The sequence below is a fragment of the Schistocerca gregaria genome, chromosome 4 (genome assembly GCF_023897955.1).
Source record: "Schistocerca gregaria isolate iqSchGreg1 chromosome 4, iqSchGreg1.2, whole genome shotgun sequence".
Lineage (NCBI taxonomy): Eukaryota > Metazoa > Arthropoda > Insecta > Orthoptera > Acrididae > Schistocerca > Schistocerca gregaria.
This window is the reverse complement of record NC_064923.1, coordinates 222,039,511-222,060,542: the sequence shown is the minus strand read 5'-3', so window position 1 is coordinate 222,060,542 and position 21,032 is coordinate 222,039,511.

Below are 21,032 nucleotides of genomic sequence, written 5' to 3'. Positions count from 1 at the left end.
CACAGCGGAGAATGCGAACTGAGAAACAAAGTACCACGAGAGATTACCAGACAAAGCTGTTAGCCAGTCACGGATCGAATCTGCGGACGGGATTAATAATCCTTCGTCAGTTAAACCCTACAGCCTGAGTGTGGTTTTTCGGCTGTTCACCGCACTCGGTTAGGCAAATGCCGTGGAGGTCCCTAATCTCCGCCTCAGAAAAAACGTAAGAGATGAAATGCGATAACACAAAGGAACGAAGTATACACGATGTACCGACACATGGCGCACACGAGTTTCCCCGTTGGACTAACTGACAGCTCTGGAGGCAGGAAAGCAATCCATCCACAAAAGATAATCAAATTATGGCCAAAACATGAACTGGAGCGAAGCATGTGTCCACGAATACGTATATTACGTAGGCCCACTTACATCAGTAAGGTTTCCAAATCTTAGCATTGTGATTCTCGTCGAGAAGGAAATTCTGTTACAATCCTGTTCGTGAAATATAGGCTGATGAGCGAAAACATTTTGACCCTTGCCTGCCGCGAGATTCAGTGCCCCAAGTGGCGTTACAGGCACATCTAGTAACGAACGTACACTAGCAGATCAAATATATGTAGACACCACTTTGTAACCGTAATTGCCTACTAGAAGTAATGAGAGGCAAACCCACCAGTATAAAACGAGAAGGCTTGAGGAGAGAAACAGTAATAACAGACTGAGTCGGCCAGGAGAATTCAGTGACTTCGAATGTGGACTAGTCACTGTATGTCAGCAGTCCAGCTAGCGCTGTGCTTGTGTATAGGGGGTTGAAAGAACGACGTGTAACGGTCGAGCAGCTCCTCGTAAGCTGCACATTTCTGTAGTGAATGATAAACCACGCTTGAGGTGCTGCAAAGAGCGATGCCACAGGACAATAACTGGAGACGCTTGGTTTCGAGGGATGATCCACACTATACTCTGTGACATGCCGATGGAAGGGTTCGGGTTTGTTGAATACATATCATGTTTATTGCCAGTACTGAAGCACAGAGGAGGTAGTGTCAAAGTATGGGGTATTTTTCGTGGTGAGTGTGTGAGCCTCTTCTTGCGCTTAAGAACACACTAAATGCGGAAGGACACTAAAACATTTACCAGCACTGTGTACTGCATGTATTGTGGGAATAGTTCGGAGATAATGACTGAGACAGTACACTCTGTCATAAAGCAGTATGTCTAAGGCAATGGTTTCTGCGCAATAACATTTCTGAAATGGACTGCCCTGACCAGGGTCCCAACCCACATCGAATGGAACACCTTTAAGACGAGCTAAACTATCGACTTAGCTCACCCAATATCCCGCATTACTACCTTCTCTGCTTTCGGCTCTTGAGGAAGACATTCAAATTTATTATTGGAAGTGTCCCGAGCACCGATCAAGCCGTTTTAACGGCGAAGGGCAGAAAAACACCATATTAACTACCATTGCTAAGTATCTGAATACTTCTGATCACATAATGTAGGCTAAACAGTTTTATAATGCTCGAATATCTGGATATGGTGTAGGCATGCGTTTTCAAATACAGAGGTGTGTAAACAGGCAGAATTCGACGCTGCGGTCGGCAACGCCTATATAAGACAAGTGTCTGGCGCAGATGTTAGATCGGTTACTGCTGCTGCAATGGCAGCTTATCAAGATTTAAGTGAGTTTGAATGTGGTATTGGAGTCTCCGAGGTAGGGATGAAATGGGGATTTTTCCCGCACGACCATTTCAAGAGTGTACCGCGAATATCAGGAATCCGGTGAAACATCAAATCACCGACATCGCTGCGACCGGAAAAGATCCTGCAAGAACGGAACAAACGACGAACCGTGCAGCGTGACAGATTGCTGCAGTTTTCAATGCTGGGCCGTCAACACCTGCCAGTATGCGAATCATTCAACGAAACATCATCGATATGGGCTTTCAGAGTCGAAGGCCCACTCGTGTACCTTTGATGACTGCACAACACAAAGCTTCACGCCTCGCCTGGGCCCTTCAACAACGACATTGGACAGTTGATAAATGGAAACATGTTGTCCGGGCGGAGGAGTCTCGTTTCAGGTTGTATCTAACGGATGGACGTGTGCGATATGGAGACGACCTAGGTGACTCCATGAACCCTACATGTCAGCAGGGGACTGTTCAAGCTGGTACTCTGTAATGGTGTGGGACGTGTGCAGTTGGAGTGATATGGTACCCCTGATCCGTCTCGATATGACACTGACAGGTGACACATATATAAGCATCCTGTCTGATCAGCTGCATCCCTTCACGTCCATCGTGAACTCTAACGGAATTGTGCAATTCCAGCAGGACAATGCGACACCACACATGTCCAGAATTGCTACAGAGTGGCTTCAGGAACACTCTTCTCAGTTCATAAACTTCCGCTAGCCACCAAACTCCCCATACATGAACATTATTTAACGTGCTGTTCAGAAGAGATTCCCCTCCCCCGAACTCCTACGGATTTATGAACAGCCCTGCAGGATTCATGGTGTCAGTTCTCTCCAGCACTACTTCAAACATTAGTCGAGTCCATGCCACGTCGTGTTGCGGCATCGCTGCGTGCACGCAGGGGCCCTACATGATATTAGGCAGGTGTACCAGCTTCCTTGGCTCTTCAGTGTGCATGGAACTGATTTAATGTTTTGAAGTCACGTAATATATAGACATCGAACACATGTAGGTGTGAAAGTGGGAGAAGAAACTGTGTACAGCTTAAGTTACCTGTACTTGGCCTTTTAGTTAGTATGACAAAGTATCATTTGTAAACACACCATAAGCTGATCCTCAGGTTTGGATCGGATTTTACTTCTTATTTATTTGAAAGTATGCTTTGTCATGTAGAAGTGACACGATTTTTATATTTCATGTTTGCAGTTTTGCTTTTATGTTTTCAATTGCAGTTGCAGAAGGTTCAGCGGTGACCAAGATTTTGTGGTTGCATCCGACAGCAAATAAAATAAAGTATGATCTAATTGTGAGAACTTTAGCGTTACAGTTCGTATTCGAGCATCTCCAGCCCTCTTCACCAGTGCACAAACGAACAGCTCACGGTTGAATTACCTGCCGAGAAAGTTGAGGTGCTCGGACATGGGGATTAGTGGACGTTTCCTCGACGCAAATTCCAGTGACCGTTGTTTACAGGATACCGCAGCAGTGCTGCCACCGTGAGAGATTAACTTGCCGGCAGGAGCGTGCGTGTTCCCACAGCGCTGCCTGCTTGACAGGCAGCGTTACGTAACGGCGGGAAGTGCGCTCTCCCCGCCAGCAGAGCACACCAAGGCCGCCTGCTGCCGCCTTACGGAACCAATTGGCCTGTTATCGCTGCTCTGACTTCACGGCCGTGCTCGCCGTGCCTTCCGAGTGAGTTACCCAGCGGTGTACAAACTCTCCTTCCAGCCTGCCGCTACGGAGACACAGTAGTACATGTGCACTGAAGCACGATGGATTAAAGCAGACCAGCTTGGGTTTCCGCAAGCCTGGCAAGCTCCAAGGGACCCTTTCAGCGAGGTGCGCCTGAGAACAGGTTGCGCTATCAGTCCATCGTTACTAGCCATGTATACAGGGTGTTACAAAAAGGTACGGCCAAGCTTCAGGAAACATTCCTCACACACAAATAAAGAGAAGATGTTATGTGGGCATGTGTCCGGAAACGCTTAATTTCCATGTTAGAGCTCATTTTAGTTTCGTCAGTATGTACTGTACTTCCTCGATTCACCGCCAGTTGGCCCAATTGAAGGAAGGTAATGTTGACTTTAGCGCTTGTGTTGACATGCAACTGATTGCTCTATAGTACTAGCATCAACCACGTCAGTACGTAGCATCAACAGGTTAGTGTTCATCACGAACGTGGTTTTGCAGTCAGTGCAATGTTTACAAATGCGGAGTTGGCAGTGCCCATTTGATATATGGATTAGCACGGGGCAATAGCCGTGGCGCGGTACGTTTGTGTCGAACACATTTCCAGAACGAAGGTGTCCCGACAGGAAGACGTTCGAAGCAATTGAAAGGCGTCTTAGGGAGCACGGAACATTCCAGCCTATGACTCGCGACTGGGGAAGACCTAGAACGAAGAGGACACCTGCAATGGACGAGGCAATTCTTCGTGCAGTTGACGATAACCCTAATGTCAGCGTCAGAGAAGTTGCTGCTGTAAAAGGTTACGTTGACCACGTCACTGTAAGGAGAGCGATACGGGAGTACCATGTACAGCGTGTGCAGTCACTATCAGCAGATGATTGGCCTCCACGGGTACACTTCTGGTTCATCCAACAATGTGTCAATCCTCATTTCAGTGCAAATGTTCTCTTTACGAATGAGGCTTCATTCCAACGTGATCAAATCATAAATTTTCACTATCAACGTGTGTGGGCTGACGAGAATCCGCACGTAATTGTGCAATCACGTCATCAACACAGATTTTATGTGAACGTTTGGGCAGGCATTGTTGGTGATGTCTTGATTGGGCCCTATGTTCTTCCACCTATGCTCAATGGAGCACGTTATCATGATTTCATACCGGATACTGTACCTGTACTGCTAGAACATGTGCCTTTACAAGTACGACACAACATGTGGTTCATGCACGATGGAGCTCCTGCACATTTCAGTCGAAGTGTTCGTACGCTTCTCAACAACAGATTCGGTGACCGTTGGATTGGTAGAGGTGGACCAATTCCATGGCCTCCACGCTCTCCTGACCTCAACCCTCTTGACTTTCATTTATGGGGGCAATTGAAAGCTCTTGTCTACGCAACCCCGGTACCAAATGTAGAGACTCGTTGTGCTCGTATTGTGGACGGCTGTGATACAATACGCCATTCTCCAGAGCTGTATCAGCGCATCAGGGATTCCATGCGATGGAGGGTGGATGCGTGTATCCTCGCTAACGGAGGAAATTTTGAACATTTCCTGTAGCAAAGTGTTTGAAGTCACGCTGGCACGTTCTGTTGCTGTGTGTTTCCATTCCATGATTAATGTGATTTGAAGAGAAGTATTAAAATGAGTTCTAACATGGAAAGTAAGCGTTTCCGAACAGATGTCCACAAAACATATTTTCTTTCTTTGTGTGTGAGGAATGTTTGCTGAAAGTTTGGCCGTACCTTTTTGTAACACACTGTATGTTTCCATAGGTAGTTTCACTGCAGATCATTTATCACAAAGGTAGGGGCAGCAAAATGAGCAAACCAAAGGAGACTGAGGAGAAATTAAGAATTTGGGAACATAGAACTGTCAAAAAAAAGAGCCAATGTCTAGCAGGGGAACAGTTGCTGCGTGTTTCTGAAGCAGCTGCAAATAAATCGCTACGTGTTTCTCAATGGAAATTGTGTGAAAAGAAACTAAACACTCATTCCGGAACCTCGAATATGATACGACATGTTTGTAAAGTTAACCAGCAGTTCCCTCCCCCATAAATATTTGAAAGAGGACTACACTTGGTAGTGGCTGAAATGTGAAGGACTTGATGCCATTTAGTAGTATATAGGCTTAGTAAATTTAAGGCAAACATTGAGTACAATAGGAAACAAATTCCACATTCTGGTGGTCTGCGGCGTAGTGCGAGGAAGTATGAAACGAATGCTTTTTCTTTCACACATGTACTTTTTAGATTAACATAACATGAAAAAACCTAACTTTGCATTCGATATAATGCATTTTGGGAAATTAGGATGAGCTGTTCTGGCCACTCAGAATGATTTCAGCGAACCTGCAATACACGTGCTGGAAAAATTAATTAAATCTGGTATAAATAGGATCAAATCTGGCTGAAACACACTAAGGTTGCAGAAAATAGATTTCCAAAAGTATATAAGACAACTTCCGACTCTTAGGTACAAAGAATCTCGACTTTCAGAAATGGTTCTACTTGGTACAGAAAAAATGTATTAGAGGTGACTCGATGATGATCCAATTTGAGAATAGCCAATACTACTCGAAGAATGGTGAAGTTGCCGGGAAACCATTCATATCGAAGTAAATAAATAAGCCCAAAATACGCGAAAGGGAAAAATGTACCAATAAATTCCGCCATTTTCTCGCATAAAATAAATATACACAGAAGTGCCAAGGAAACTGGTACAGACGCGCGTATTCAAATACAGAGATATGTAAACAGGCAGAATACGGCACTGCAGTCGGCAACGGCTATATAAGACAAGTCTCTGGCCCAGTTGTTAGATCGGTTAGTACTGCTACAATGGAAAATTATCCAGATTCAAATGAATTTCAACGTGATGTTATAATCGGCGCTGGAGCGACGGAACACAGCATCTCTGAGGTAGCGCTGAAATGATGAATTTCCCGTACGACCATTTCACGAGTTTACCGTGAATATCAGGAATCTGGTAAAACATCATATCTCCGATATCGCTGCGGCCGGAAAAAGTTACTGCAACAACGATCCCAACGACGACAGAAGAGAATTCTTCAACGTGACAGAAGTGCAATCCTCTGCCAAACTGTTGCAGATTTCAAAGCTGCGCCATCAACAAACATAACTGATATCGGTTTTCAGAGCCGAAGACCCACTTGTGTACCCTTGATGACTGCATGACACAAAGCTTCACATCTCGCGTGGGCCCGTCAACACGAGCATTGGACTGTTAATGACTGGAAACATGTTGCCTGGTCAGACGAGTCTCATTTCAAACTGTATCGAGCAGATGGTCGTGTATGAGTATGGAGACAACCTTATGACTCCATGGACTCTGCATGTCAGCAGGGGATTGTTCAAGCTGGTAGAGGCTTTGTAATGGTGTGGGTCGTGTGCAGTTGTAGTGATATGGGACCCCTGATACATCTAGATACGACTCTGACAAAAATTCAAATGGCTCTGAGCACTATGGGACTCAACATCTATGGTCATCAGTCCCCCGAACATAGAACTACTTAAACCTAACTAACCTAAGGACATACGACTCTGACAGGTGACACGTATATAAGCATCCTCTCTCATCACCTACATCCATTCACACCCGATGTGAATTCTGACGGACTTGGACAATTCCAGCAGGACAATACGACACACCACACGTCCAGAATTGCTACAGAGTGGCTCCAGGAACACTTTCTGTGTTTAAACACTGTCCCTGTTCACTAAACTCCCCAGACATGAACATTATTGAGCATATCTGGGAAGCCTTTCAATGTGCTGTTCAGAAGAGACCTCCACGCCCTTGTACTCTTAAGGATTTATGAACAGCCCTGCAGGGTTCATGTTGTCAGTTTCCTCCAGCACTACTTGCGACAATAGTCGAGTCCATGCCACATTGTACTGAGGCACTTCTGTATGCTCACAGGGGCCCTCCACGATATTAGGCAGGTTTACCAGTTTCTTTGGCTCTTCAGTGTATATTTCATTGCACCTCAGCTTGTGATACTCGTGTAAAAAAAGACTTTTCATCCATTTCCATGCCCCCTCTATAACCATGCTGCCCTCCCTCTCCCTTTGACTGTATCCTCCTCCCCCTCTCTTTCCACCTCCCCTTCCTCCTTCTTCACCTCCCCACAGTCGCTCTACACCTTCCACTTGCCTCATGCATCTCCCCCTCTCCCCACTTTCTATTTCCTTCTCCCCCTCACCCTGTCCATCTCCTCCTCTATCCATCTCAACACATACCCAGTGATGCTCATTGGTACATGCAACCCCTGCAGTGCACTTCAATGAAGCAAGCCAATACTACTCCCATAGTACACCTGACATTCGTTGCAGACTACACATCAGGGGCTGGAAAGCCATTTAATGCCCCTAACATGGAAGCAATATGCATTGCAGGTGCATAAAGCAGGCCAATACTACTCCAATGCAAAACACTTGTCATGCAGGACAGCCTATGTGTTGGAGTCCAGTAAACCCTTTCTTGCCCCTGGAATCTAGGCTGCCCTACAAATCAGATTTATTTGGGATGCTCTTTTACCACACAATTTACCTGTCATACAGGGCAGCCTATGTGCCAAGAGCTGAAAAAAACGCGACTTTGCCTGTATCCCCACTCCAATTGGAGCTAGGAGCTTACAAACCCCACAGTGCTGATACTTGTGAGGCCTGATGTTTCTGTGCCAAATTTGGTTGAAATCGATATAGGGGTTTGGGAGGAGCCTGGACACACACACATTCACTCTGATTTATACAGGGTGTTACCAAAATATAAGGCCAAACTTTCATGAAACATTCCTCACACACAAATAAAGAAAAGATTTTATGTGGACACGTGTCCAGAAACGCTTAATTTCCATGTTAGAGCTCATTTTAGTTTCGTCAGTATGTACTGTACTTCATCGATTCACCGCCAGTTGGCCCAATTGAAGGAAGGTAACGTTGACTTCGGTGCTTGTGTTGACATGCGACTCATTGCACTACAGTACTGTGAACGTTTGGGCAGGCATTGTTGGTGATGTCTTGATTGGGCCCCATGTTCTTCCACCTACGCTCAATGGAGCACGTTATCATGATTTCATATGGGAAAGTCTACCTGTGCTGCTAGAACATGTGCCTTTACAAGTACGACACAACATGTGGTTCATGCACGATGGAGCTCCTGCACATTTCAGTTGAAGTGTTCGTACGCTTCTCAACAACAGATTCGGTGACCGATGGATTGGTAGAGGCGGACGAATTCCATGGTCTCCACTCTCTCCTGACCTCAACCCTCTTGACTTTCATTTATGGGGGCATTTGAAAGCTCTTGTGCACGCAACCCCGGTACCAAATGTAGAGACTCTTGGTGCTCGTATTGTGGACGGCTGTGATACAATACTCCATTCTCCAGGACTGCATCAGCGCATCAGGGATTTCATGCGATTGAGGGTGGATGCATGTATCCTCGCTAACGGAGGACATTTTGAACATTTCCTGTAGCAAAGTGTTTGAAGTCACGCTGGTACGTTCTGTTGCTGTGTGTTTCCATTCCATGAGCTCTAACATGGAAAGTAAGCGTTTCCGGACACATGTCCCCATAACATACACTCCTGGAAATGGAAAAGAGAACACATTGACACCGGTGTGTCAGACCCACCATACTTGCTCCGGACACTGCGAGAGGGCTGTACAAGCAATGATCACACGCACGGCACAGTGGACACACCAGGAACCGCGGTGTTGGCCGTCGAATGGCGCTAGCTGCGCAGCATTTGTGCACCACCGCTGTCAGTGTCAGCCAGTTTGTCGTGGCATACGGAGCTCCATCGCAGTCTTTAACACTGGTAGCATGCCGCGACAGCGTGGACGTGAACCGTATGTGCAGTTGACGGACTTTGAGCGAGGGTGTATAGTGCTCATGCGGGAGGCCGGGTGGACGTACCGCCGAATTGCTCAACACGTGGGGCGTGAGGTCTCCACAGTACATCGATGTTGTCGCCAGTGGTCGGCGGAAGGTGCACGTGCCCGTCGACCTGGGACCGGACCGCAGCGACGCACGGATGCACGCCATGACCGTAGGATCCTACGCAGTGCCGTAGGGGACCACACCGCCACTTCCCAGCAAATTAGGGACACTGTTGCTCCTGGGGTATCGGCGAGGACCATTCGCAACCGTCTCCATGAAGCTAGGCTACGGTCCCGCACACCGTTAGGCCGTCTTCCGCTCACGCCCCAACATCAAGCAGCCCGCCTCCAGTGGTGTCGCGACAGGCGTGAATGGAGAGGCGAATGGAGACGTGTCGTCTTCAGCGATGAGAGTCGCTTCTGCCTTGGTGCCAATAATGGTCGTTTGCGTGTTTGGCACCGTGCAGGTGAGCGCCACAATCAGGACTGCATACGACCGAGGCACACAGGGCCAACACCCGGCATCATGGTGTGGGGAGCGATCTCCTACAATGGCCGTACACCTCTGGTGATCGTCGAGGGGACACTGAATAGTGCACGGTACATCCAAACCATCATCGAACCCATCGTTCTACCATTCCTAGACCGGCAAGGGAACTTGCTGTTCCAACAGGACAATGCACGTCCGCATGTATCCCGTGCCACCCAACGTGCTCTAGAAGGTGTAAGTCAACTACCCTGGCCAGCAAGATCTCCGGATCTGTCCCCCATTGAGCATGTTTGGGACTGGATGAAGCCTCGTCTCACGCGGTCTGCACGTCCAGCACGAACGCTGGTCCAACTGAGGCGCCAGGTGGAAATGGCATGGCAAGCCGTTCCACAGGACTACATCCAGCATCTCTACGATCGTCTCCATGGGAGAATAGCAGCCTGCATTGCTGTGAAAGGTGGATATACAATGTATTAGTGCCGACATTGTGCATGCTCTGTTGCCTGTGTCTATGTGCCTGTGGTTCTGTCAGTGTGATCATGTGATGTATCTGACCCCAGGAATGTGTCAATAAAGTTTCCCCTTCCTGGGACAATGAATTCACGGTGTTCTTATTTCAATTTCCAGTAGTGTATTTTCTTTCTTTGTGTGTGAGGAATGTTTCCTGAAAGTATGGCCGTACCTTTTTGTATCACCCTGTATGTATACATAACAGAAGATATTAACTCTTACACAGTCTTTAGGCCTACAGTATAAGAGAGTAATGTTTTATTCCAGAAAAGTAAGATGAATACTAATTTTTCCATGGTATTCTCAACCACACAACGATATGAAATATTAACATAAACAAGTAGGTGGAAAGACAATTGATGTGAGTGTTTCATGATAGGAGAGGCATCAGAGAGGGAAGCATGCTGAAGATGGCCAAACATAGAGGGGTGGGGGTGGGAGTGGGAGGGGGAGCCACGAAACAGCTGTTGAAGTCAATAGGCATTTTATTGCGCCTCTCACTGAAAGAGGACACCGCCACCATAGGCAACACTAACGTTGCCCTTTTGAAGACCCTTTCCAGAATTATGGGCTAATTAAGTTCGTAACGTCAAGGTTGCGTTGATCAGAGGAATACTAATCTCTGCCATTCGCTGCGTTACATAAAGAAAGGGCCCATTAGCATCTTGTGAAATTACACTTGTTGCTTCAAATACATACTGAAGAACATACTTGCAAAAATCATTGGATATACATATCCACACATATATATATATATATATATATATATATATATATATATATATATATATATATATATGGCGGTAGTATCACATACATAAGGTATAAAAGGGTAGTGCATTGGCAGAGCTGCTATTTGTGCACACTTGATTCAAGCGATACGGTTTCCGAGGTTATTATGGCCGCATGATGGGAATTAACGAACTGTGCATGCAGAATGTCTGGGAACTCATAATTCCCAGATTCGAGTTTCAAGAGTGTGCAAAGAATACTAAATTTCAGGTATTACCGCACTAAGGACACTTAACGACATATATTAGTGTTTTTTGTAATTGCTGACAGACAAACAACACTGCATCAAATAACCGCAGCAGTCAATGTGGGACTATGACGAAGGTGTCCGTTATCACAGTGTGGCGAAATTTGGCTTTAATGGACCATGGCAGCAGATGATCTACGTAAGTGTCCTTGCTATCAGCACAGCATCACCTGCTGCACCACATCGGTTGGACTCTACACTACTAAAAGATCCTGGCCTAGTCAGATGAGTCTCAGTTTCATTTGATAATAGCTGATGGTTGGGTCTGAGTGTGACGCAGATGCCACGAAGCTGTGGACCCAAAATGTCAATAAGCGACTGTGTAAGATAGTGGTGGCTCCATAATGGTGTATGCTGTACTTACATGGTGTGGACTAGGTTCTGGGTATGTTCGGCTACTTGGAGACCATTTGCAGCCATTCATGGACCTCATGTTCCCAAACAACGTTATTATTTTTATGGATGGACCGCAATTGTTTGCAGTTAGTTTGAAGAACATTCTGGACAGTTCGAGAGAATGATTTGGTCACCCAGATCGGTCGACATGACTTTCATCATACATTTATGCGACATAATCGATTGGTCAGCTCGTGCACTGAGCACTGTGGGACTTAACATCTGAGGTCATCAGTCCCCTAGAACTTAGAACTACTTAAACCTACCTAACCTAAGGACATCACACACTTCCATGCCCGAAGCAGGATTCGAACCTGCGACCGTAGCGGTTGTACGGTTCCTGACTGAAGCGCCTAGAACCGCTCGGCCACATCTGCCGGCTTCTCAGTTATGGATGGCTATAGAGGCATCATGGCTCAATATTTCTGCAGGAAACTTCCAATAACTTGTTGAGTTCATTCCATGTAGAGTTGCTGCACTGGGTGGGAAGATCCGACGTGATATTAGGAGGTATTCCATGACTTTTGTCACCTCAGAGTGTTACCAACTGAAGTTATTGATGTGGCCATGGTTCAAAATTCGTTTTACAGAAAGCACCATTTTTTCAGGGAATACATCATTAACAAAAGATATTTGATCTTCTCAAGTTATTGAAACTTATTGACACTGTCCATTATAGACATACTTCCAAAATATTAAGTATGGAACAGTTTCAAAGCTATGAGGACATCACAAGTAAGTGAATTTCTTGACTACCTACTATTCCTGACAACCTACCAATGCAAGGCTTAAGTTTCATAAATATCATTCACCTGAATAATTCTGTCACAGTTGTGGCTTCTTGGGTGCTAATTTCTTTCAGTACCACTGCAGAAGAAAAAAAGCAATAAATTTTTGTTTTTCATATTATTCATGTATATGTGGACTCAGTTACTTCCATGAAGTTGAGAGTTGCCTTTCAGTGTTGTTGACCAATGTATCGTGTTCAGAGTTCAAGTTAATGTGGAGTTGTGGTGTTAATGCAGCAAGTTTTATTTGTTTGAGCACTATGGCTGCACAACGGGAACAGGGAGAGCCAGCTGGCTACTTAGATCGTGTTTTTCTGTTGTCAATAACTTGTGCTTTGAAGACATCGATGTTAGAATATTGAATGTCACTTAATAGGTATACGCTCTCGCACCGTCATTTTTTTCAGGTTGCAAGTGATATGTGTGCCCAGTCTAACATAATGGGGGTAAAATTTTACATAGACACACATGTAAGTCAAATTAGTCGCCGCAAACTTCTCCTGCAGCAGGCATATTACGCACATTGGGGCAGCACATGGTGGTGCTGGACGGTAAGATGCCCATATAAATCGAATTAGGTGTCGCTGAATCTTCCTGCAACAGGTACTTTATGCACATTGGGGCAGCACCTGGTTGTGTTGGGTGGTAATATCCTTTGACAGGATATCTTGTGTAATGTCCTACTTGCGAAAATATTCTGGAGTCAGACTACAGTCTTTGTGTACTGAGTAAAATCGCAAAGTAATAGCACTCTCTCATCGACATGTTCATTGAGGATTAAATGAAAATAGACTTTCAAAACTTATATTCAGTTTTCCACTTTTCATCGCCCCAGCAAGAATATTCCATGGACACATTGGTGCTAGTTTCTTTATCATGCACTACTAATTGTTCCCTTATGTGCGACACAGTTGGACAAAATGATATTCATAAAATGTTGCCTACCATCACTATTCTACAAGAGTTCACCTTCAATAAACATGTTCATATCTCTCACTAATGTTTCTGCTGTCCGTATACTAAAACGGTCTTTTTCGACCTCTTCGCTAGTCATGACTTCAGTGATATATCTTATGTAACACAATCGTACGAACTTGACCAGAATTATTTTTTTATTGAATCTCTTCTCCTCACGTATTTTGCCCACTAACCATCTTCAAACGACTAACTGTCGCTGTGATTATAAACAGTAAACACACAACACTAATATACATTCTTGAAACGTACATATCAAATGAAAATCAAGTATTTTAATGTAATGTTTAAAATGTTTATTTGACACCACAAACGGTCATCAAGTCACAGTCACGAAAACAATGAAATTTTTACAAGGTTACGTAACTACTTTCGTCGACCTGAGTCGTCATTTTGCAGTGTAATCAAAAATCTTGAAAAATGCATTAATAATTGCAAGCACACTTCTTTAAGATATTACCAAAAATACACTGAAACCAGTAAACTGAAGCAAAGGCAGGAACAACGTGTCACAAGACGTCATAAAAATTTTGGTTTATCTGTCATCTCACACCTTAATGCAGTGTAATGAGTTTTCATCTAGACTGCATTAAGGTGTGAAATGAATGATCAACCAAAAATTGTGACATCTTGTGACCCGTTTTTGGTGCCTTTGCTTGTGTTTACTGCTTTCAGTGTATTTTTCGTAATATTTGAAAGAAGTGTGGTTGCAGTTATTAATGCAGTTTTCCAGATTTGTGATTACATTTTAAAACGATAACGCAGGGCGTTGAAATTAGTTATGTAACCGTTTCAAAATTTCATTGTTTTAGTGACTGTGGTATCAAATAAACATTATAAACTTCATTCGGTCACACTCCTTGATGACAGTTATGTCGAAACCCAGAATTAATGTAATGTGTTTGTAAACGCCGAAAACGGCACTACTGATGCACGCATGACAACGAGATCCAACTCCAGGGAGACACACATATGATAACAAGATCACAAAAAAAAAACACTACTGAGGATGCTTCGTAAATGGAAGCCAGTGAAATGCACATAAGTGAACACCCTTTTATATAGTTTCGTAGCAAATAATATTATTAATAATAATAATAATATACAAGCAACTAAGGAAAGAAAGAAAACACAAAAATGACAAATTTATTGAACCTGCACACAGATTTCCCATGTGACTCCATTAGTGTCATAACCAGAATCCCCCTCCATGAACCATGGTCCCCGTTGGTGGGGAGGCTTGCGTGCCTCAACGATACAGATAGCCGTACCGTAGGTGCAACCACAACGGAGGGGTATCTGTTGAGAGGCGAGACAAACGTGTGGTACCTGAAGAGGGGCAGCAGCCTTTTCAGTAGTTGTAGGTGCAACAGTCTGGATGATTGACTGATCTGGCCTTGTAACACTAACCAAAATGACCTTGCTGTTCTAGTACTGCGAACGGCTGAAAGGGGAAACTACAGCCATAATTTTTCAAGAGGGCATGCAGCTTTACTGTATAATTAAATGATGATGGCGTCCTCTTGGGTAAAATATTCCGAAGGTAAAATAGTCCCCCATTCGGATCTCCGGGCGGGGACTACTCAAGAGGACATCGTTATCAGGAGAAAGAAAACTGGAGTTCTACGATCGTAGCGTGGAATGTCAGATCCCTTAATCGGACATGTAGGTTAGAAAATTTAAAAACGAAAATGGATAGGTTAAAGTTAGATATAGTGGGAATTAGTGAAGTTCGGTGGCAGGAGGAACAAGACTTTTGGTCAGTTGCATACAGGGTTATAAATACAAAATCAAAGAGGGGTAATGCAGGAGTAGGTTTAATAATAAATAAAAAAAATAGGAGTACGGGTACGCTACTACGAACAGCATAATGAACGCATTATTGTGACCAAGATAGACACGAAACCCGCGCCTACTACAGTAGTACAAGTTTATATGCAGATTATGAAGAAATTGATGAAATGTATGATGAGATAAAAGAAATTATTCGGGTAGTGAAGGGAGACGAAAATTTAATAGACATGGGTGACTGGAATTCCAGAGTAGGAAAAGGGAGAGAAGGAAACATAGTAGGTAAATATGGATTGGGGATAATAAATGAAAGAGGAAGCCCCCTGGTAGAATTTTGCGCAGAGCGTAACTTAATCATAGCTAACACTTGGTTCAAGAATCATGAATGAACGTTATTTACATGGAAGAGTCCTGGAGATACTAGAAGATATCAGATAGATTATATAATGGTTATATAGAGATTTAAGAACGAGGTTTTAAATTGTAAGACATTGGTTATGAAATGTAGATTAAAACTGAAGAAACTGCAAAAAGCTTGTACAGGGTTTCAGGGAGAGCATAAGGGAACAAATGACAGGAATGGGGGAAAGAAATAAAGTAGAAGAAGAATGGATAGCTTTGAGGGATGAAATCGTGAAGGCAGCAGAGGATCAAATATTAAAAAGGCGAGGGCTAACAGAAGAAATTTTGAATTTAATTGATGAAAGGAGAAAATATAAAAATGCAGTAAATGAGGCAGGCAAAAAGGAATACAAACGTCTCAAAAATGAGATCGACAGGAAGTGCAAAATGGTTAAGCAGGTATGGCTAGAGGACAAATGTAAGGATGTAGAGGTTTATCTCACTAGGGGTAAGATAGATACTGCCTACAGGAAAATTAAAGAGACATTTGGAGAAAGGAGAACCACTTGCATGAATATCAAGAGCTTTGATGGAACCCCAGTTCTAAGCAAAGAAGGGTAAGCAGAAAGGTGGAAGGAGTATATAGAGGGTCTATACAAGGGCGATGTACTTGAAGACAATATTATGGAAATGGAAGAGGATGTACATGAAGATGAAATGGGAGATATGATACTTCGTGAAGAGTTTGACAGAGCACTGAAAGACCTGAGTCTTTTGAGAGTCAGTCCTGACAAAACTCTATCATCTGGTGAGCAAGATGTATGAGACAGGCGAAATACCCTCAGACTTCAAGAAGAATATAATAATTCCAATCCCAAAGAAAGCAGGTGTTGACAGATGTGAAAATTACCGAACTATCAGTTCAATAAGTCATAGCTGCAAAATACTAACACGAATTCTTTACAGACGAATGCAAAAACCAGAAGAAGCCGACCTTGGGCAAGATCAGTTTGGATTCGGTAGAAATATTGGAACACGTGAGGCAATACTGACCCTACGAATTATCTTAGAATATAGATTAAGGAAAGGCAAACCTACGTTTCTAGCATTTGTAGACTTAGAGAAAGCTTTTGACTATGTTGACTGGAATACTCTCTTTCAAATTCTGAAGGTGGCACGGGTAAAATACAGGGAGCGAAACGTAATTTACAATTTGTTCAGAACCCAGATGGCAGTTATAAGAGCCGAGGGACACGAAAGGGAAGCAGTAGTTGGGAAGGGAGTGAGACAGAGTTGTAGCCTCTCCCCGATGTTATTCAATCTGTATATTGAGCAAGCAATAAAGGAAACAAAAGAAAAGTTCGGAGTAGGTATTAAAATCCATGGAGAAGAAATAAAAACTTTGAGGTTCGCCGATGACATTGTAATTCCGTCAGAGACAGCAAAGGACTTGGAAGAGCAACTGAACGGAATGGACAGTGTCTTGAAAGGAGGGTATAAGATGAACATCAACGAAAGCAAAACGAGGATAATGGAATTTAGTCGAATTAAGTCGGGTGATGCTGAGGGAATTACATTAGGAAATGAGACACTTAAAGTAGTAAAGGAGTTTTGATATTTGGGGAGTAAAATAACTGATGACGGTCGAATTAGAGAGGATATAAAATGTAGACTGGCAATGGCAAGGAAAGCGTTTCTGAAGAAGAAAAATTTGTTAACATCGAGTATAGATTTAAATGTCAGGAAGTCGTTCATGAAAGTATTTGTATGGAGTGTAGCCATGTATGGAAGTGAAACATGGGCGATAAATAGTTTGGACAAGAAGAGAATAGAAGCTTTCGAAATGTGGTGCTACAGAAAAATGCTGAAGATTAGACGGGTAGCTCACGTAACTGATGAGGAGGTACTGAATAGAATTGAGGAGAAGAGGGGCTTGTGGCACAACTTGACTAGAAGAAGGGATCGGTTGGTAGGACATGTTCTGAGACATCGAGGGATCACCAGTTTAGTATTGGAGGGCAGCATGGAAGGTAAAAATCGAAGAGGAAGACTAAGAGATGAATACACTAAGCAGATTCAGAAGGATGTAGGCTGCAGTAGGTACTGGGAGATGAAGCAGCCTTCACAGGATAGAGTAGCATGGAGAGCTGCATCAAACCAGTCTCAGGACTGAAGACCACAACAACAACAACAACAACGACCAGAATCTGACTAAGCTATTGTATTGTGCGGACACTTCAACGTGGCTGGTTTAGGGAAGTGGACAGGGCAGTGTCTTGGACTATGATAACGTAACGAACCTGTAGAGGTCGGACATGAGGTACTTCGTGCATGGCACCACCAAACTTAGTTAGCGGCTGCGGTAGTCATCGTCGAATTTCTTTGTGCATTTCACTTCGATTTATCGATTTATGCTGTGCATTGTTCGTTTCAGTTCTGTTGTCACCAATGTGCTACAATAGTGGTGGACTAAAAGCCCTTTGACATACAAGAGCATATAATAACTAATAATAATAAATAACTAATTTACATAAATAAATTGAAGTGTTCAAATATATTTATATATATTACAATTAATCGGTTAAACATTATAAGGAACAAAATTTTTAAAAAGTAAAAAGTGTCAGAACCAGAGGGAATCGAACAAAGACCTCCAATTTGCGGGTCTGTTCATTTTACCACTACACTACCCTGCCACTGAGAGGGCTGCTGATTTAAGTCCCTCACACAATAAGGATACACGTTTAGAGAGAGTTTTACCTTTTCATACACCCTCTCAGCGTAAATATTTTTTGAATTTGAAAGGGATAATTACGTACTTCTACTCACATAGTATGAGCCACATCGGTGAGCCTCATGCCACATTTGGAAAAGATCTATTCAACTCTTTAAATCTCACTTTCTCCACCAAAGATCAATTGGAAAAGAGCCTCTTTAGCTGATTGTCTGCAGAAAACATTTTCATACCGAAAGAAGGAGGCAACTTGTTGCATTAATTTTTTTCGTTCACCACTAGATTGATCCTTGTATGCCATCTTAAGTGATATTGTGATTCTGTAACAGCAACTGTGTACTTTAGATATTGAAATATCAGCGTCTTTAATGTGTATTTTCTGTTTGTTTTGGTTCACAAACCCTGTCTTGTTGCTTTGACAGCTTGACAATTAGAAAGGTGTTGTAATACGTTTTGATTCACAAATGCTGTCTTGTTAGTTTTAGGGTAATATTTGCAAAGGTGTTTTTGAACCAAAAAGAATACAAAACGTAAATTTAAATACTCTGACTGAACCGGAGCCCACAGTCCCAAGTTGGTCACCTTGACAACTTGCCCACGTAGCTACTGCAGCACGTGTTCCTCAAAAATCGTCCATGCTCTACACTTCCAGAGTGCGTTACACACAGTTTCAAAGGAAAATACTGTCCTCGTGCTTTGAGCAACGTAGCATTCACACCAGATCATGTGCAAACGAAAACAGAGAACTGCATCCCTTCTCTGAGTTGATCTTAGTGAGGCTGACCATCATGGTTTCTGGATGGCTCGGTCAGTGTGCTACAAAACATTTTTCTTCGTTTTATTTGCATAACAGCATGCATTCGAAGAGAGATGGTGTAATTTTAGTGCGAATTCCAGCTCCTATTCGCAGAGAAATAGCATAATTTTTATGCACTATTTACAGTCTGCCGTATTAGATTAACACATTATAACCGGCCACCACTGGTTGCAATATTTCATGAAGTACTTAAATTGTTATGTAATAGTTGTGAGTATAATAACAACTAATTAAATGAAACCACAAATATTTTTGCAATAGGATTTTTGTTATTGATTGTTTTTCCAACGCACACAAATAATCTGACCTGTACTTTAATAATCTCCTAAAGCAGTGTATCACAAGTTTTTATGAAAGTATGGTCTATACTGCATACAACTGTTCCACATTAAGTGAAAATGGAAATTGGTGGTAAGTTCCTATGAGACCAAACTGCTGAGGTCATCAGTCCCTAGGCGTGCACACTAATTTAAACTACGCTAAGAATAAGACACACACCCAAGTCCGAAAGGAGGACTCGAACCTCCTACGGGAGGAGACGCACATCAGCTGAGATCTCAAGTTTTTCTTAAAAAAAAGTCATTCTTTTACATGTTTGTAATAGCATCCAGCAAAAACATAGAAGCTTCATGATGTTTTTAAATGCACTCACCATATTGCAGGCTTTAGTTTTTAGTGACACTAGCGCTGCAGTTGCATTTATGAAAACCCAGTTTTCGGCAGCATCAATGCACTGGTGAAACATTCTGCCATTCCAATAAAAGTTAGAAGTCGGTTGTTCTTAGCAAATTCCATAACCTTCCCTCATCACCCTAAAGCACTATCTGACTGCTCCCTGGCGCTTGTATTTCAAAATATCAGCATTCTGCCCATGTCTTTGTAAAGTAATTGCTGCTGTAGACCACTCGGTTTCAGTGATTTTTCATTTTCTTCATTAAAAAAGTGGCTGGCAGTTACAGTTTCGCAGCTTCTTTAACAACACGAAGAGCGACCTGACACACCTGTAAAATTTTCTGTAGGAGTAAAAATGAGTGTGTGTGTGTGTGGGGGGGGGGGGGGGGATTGGGGGGGGGGGGGGGGGGAGGAATGTGCACGAACGCACATTCGTGCACAATGTTTTGAAACTAATGTTGTATTCTACGACCTGAACAGATTTTTTGGTGAGTAAATAAATAAAATAAACATGGAACCAAAATGCCAGTTGCATAAAGATCTTTGTTTGAAAGACCAAACACGAATTTTGAATTGCATGTAGTAAATAGCTCCCGGTGTTTGAATTCCTTGCATTAACGAATACAAGACAATTCTAAAATTCGGCAGAATGGCACATTCTTAGATGATACAAGCCAAGTGTTGGTTGATTTCCTATAGCGGACAAGATGTTGTTCTTCGAGTGTTATTTCTTTTGTTAGTGTGTTTGTTGCCTCAACTATATTCCTTCGCAAAATCTATTTTCGCGCCCATAACTTGTATTTTCCCTGTCTTTAACTCATGGGCCAGCTCTAATGCGATAACCTGCGCAACAGCATTAATATCCGCACTAACCATCTTATCCAAAGTCATACCTATAGCTGTGCCACTACAAAGAATGCATACGGTTTAGTGACCTGTGTGATCATGGCTCCAGAAGCGCATCCGAGGAAGAGGGCTAGGAGGAAACTTTCTACAAAATTTATACAAAAATTTGTAGAAGCGTTTTTATTTTACGTATATGAAGTTCAGAACTCATTTTCGGACAGTAAAATAATATGAAACTTAAGAGTGACGACATCGGCAAAGATTCTGCTAAATCGTACATATCTGTGGCAAGTTAAATGTGGTGGTGACGGCATATTATACCTGGGCTCCTCGAAAGGAAACTCTAGCTCCTAGCCTGC